The sequence below is a fragment of the Penaeus vannamei genome, chromosome 3, assembly GCF_042767895.1.
Source record: "Penaeus vannamei isolate JL-2024 chromosome 3, ASM4276789v1, whole genome shotgun sequence".
NCBI classification, from domain to species: Eukaryota; Metazoa; Arthropoda; class Malacostraca; order Decapoda; family Penaeidae; genus Penaeus; species Penaeus vannamei.
This window is the reverse complement of record NC_091551.1, coordinates 39,921,582-39,924,081: the sequence shown is the minus strand read 5'-3', so window position 1 is coordinate 39,924,081 and position 2,500 is coordinate 39,921,582. Positions and strand designations below refer to the sequence as shown.

The window sequence follows — 2,500 nt, the reverse complement described above, 5'->3', positions numbered from 1 at the left end:
GGAGGAGGTGGAAGGGGATGAAAGAATGGGTGGAGGAGGTAGAAGGGGATGAAAGAATGGGTGGAGGAGGTGGAAGGGGATGAAAGAATGGGTGGAGGAGGTGGAAGGGGGTGAAAGAATGGGTGGAGGAGGTGGAAGGGGATGAAAGAATGGGTGGAGGAGGTGGAAGGGGGTGAAAGAATGGGTGGAGGAGGTGGAAGGGGATGAACGAATAGGTGGAGGAGGTGGAAGGGGAAGAAAGAATGGGTGGAGGAGGTGGAAGGGGGTGAAAGAATGGGTGGAGGAGGTCGAAGGGGATGAAATAATAGTCGGAGGAGGTGGAATGGGAAGAAAGAATGGGTGGAGGAGGTGGAAGGGGGTGAAAGAATGGGTGGAGGAGGTGGAAGGGGATGAAAGAATGGGTGGAGGAGGTGGAAGGGGATGAAAGAATGGGTGGAGGAGGTGGAAGGGGATGAAATAATAGGTGGAGGAGGTGGAAGGGGAAGAAAGAATGGGTGGAGGAGGTGGAAGGGGGTGAAAGAATAGGTGGAGGAGGTGGAAGGGGATGAAAGAATGGGTGGAGGAGGTGGAAGGGGATGAAAGAATAGGTGGAGGAGGTGGAAGGGGATGAAATAATATGTGGAGGAGGTGGAAGGGGAAGAAAGAATGGGTGGAGGAGGTGGAAGGGGATAAAAAAATGGGTGGAGAAGGTGGAAGGAGATGAAAGAATGGGTGGAGGAGGTGGAAGGGGATGAAAAAATGGGTGGAGGAGGTGGAAGGGGATGAACGAATAGGTGGAGGAGGTGGAAGGGGATGAAAGAATGGGTGGAGGAGGTGGAAGGGGATGAAAGAATGGGTGGAGGAGGTGGAAGGGGATGAAAGAATGGGTGGAGGAGGTGGAAGGGGAAGAAAGAATGGGTGGAGGAGGTGGAAGGGGATGAAAGAATGGGTGGAGGAGGTGGAAGGGGATGAAAGAATGGGTGGAGGAGGTGGAAGGGGATGGAAGAATGGGTGGAGGAGGTGGAAGGGGATGAAAGAATGGGTGTCGGAGGTCGAAGGGGATGAAAGAATGGGTGGAGGAGGTGGAAGGGGATGAACGAATAGGTGGAGGAGGTGGAAGGGGGTGAAAGAATGGGTGGAGGAGGTGGAAGGGGATGAAAGAATGGGTGGAGGAGGTGGAAGGGGATGAACGAATAGGTGGAGGAGGTGGAAGGGGATGAAAGAATGGGTGGAGGAGGTGGAAGGTGATGAAAGAATAGGTGGAGGAGGTGGAAGTGGATGAAAAAATAGGTGGAGGAGGTGGAAGGGGATGAAAGAATGGGTGGAGGACTTGCAAGAGGATGAAAGAATGGGTGGAGGAGGTGGAAGGGGATGAAAGAATGGGTGGAGCAGGTGGAAGTGGATGAAAGAATAGGTGGAGGAGGTGGAAGGGGATGAAAGAATGGGTGGAGGAGGGGGAAAGGGATGAAAGAATGGGTGGAGGAGGTGGAAGGGGATGAAAGAATGGGTGGAGGAGGTGGAAGGGGATGAAAGAATGGGTGGAGGAGGTGGAAGGGGATGAAAGAATGGGTGGAGGAGGTGGAAGGGGATGAAAAATAGGTGGAGGAAGTGGAAAGGGATGAAAGAGTGGGTGGAGGAGGTAGAAGATGAACGAATGGGTGGAGGAGGTGGAAGAGGATGAAAGAATGGGTGGAGGAGCTAGAAGATGAAAGAATGGGTGGAGGAGGGAGAAGGGGATGAGAGAATCGGTGGAGGTGGAAGGGGATGAAAGAATAGGTGGAGGAGGTAGAAGATGAAAGAATGGGTGGAGGAGGTGGAAGAGAGTGTAGGTATAGAGGAGGATAAAAAGTTGTCGGTGGATGAAAGGAGGACCGACAAGGCGCAGGGATGGAGGGGATGGAAACGGGAGGGCAAAAAGGGGTAGAACAGGTGGAAGGGTGTGTAGGGGTTGGAGGAGGTGGAAGAATGTGGAAGGAGAAGCAGGAAGGTGGTGGAGCAAGGTGAGCTGTAACGGAGCGGAGGCGGAGGAGAATATAGAGCATATCGCGTTGGAGAAAAGAATATGCAGATGAGGTGGAGAAGGTGGAGGCGGTGGAAGGCAGAGAGGGTGATGAAAGAAGGCGGGGGAGGGGAATGGGGGAGGAGGGGGTGTAGGGGGCGTCATTTGCGGTGGCTGAAGGGGGATTCATGAGGCTTAATTTCTTTTATTAAGATATTCATGGGTATAATGACTTTTGTCTTTATGGAGACATTTAGAGAGTGACATTAGAGAGGACAACTGCGGGAGGGGCTGGGAGGATGTGAAAGCCATGTTTATTGTTTATTCATTTTTTTCTTACTTATTCACATTCATTTATTCATTTATTCGCTTCTTTATTAGTTTATTTTTTAATGACATCGATACAGATCAGTGGTCGTTTTTTTCATACAACTTGAATTTAACTGTTCGTGGTATTTGCTGTTTTGATTATTTGTTTATCTTACATTATAACAGTAATTTTCATTCATGTTGTTATAGCCG

General features: G+C 50.7%; 1 long non-coding RNA gene across 1 annotated transcript in view; it reads left to right on the top strand.

The window, feature by feature from the left end:
- Positions 1–2,500, top strand: part of LOC138868013 (uncharacterized) — a 129,515-nt gene that overhangs the window by 18,958 nt on the left and 108,057 nt on the right. The gene's annotated exons all lie outside the window — the stretch shown is intronic.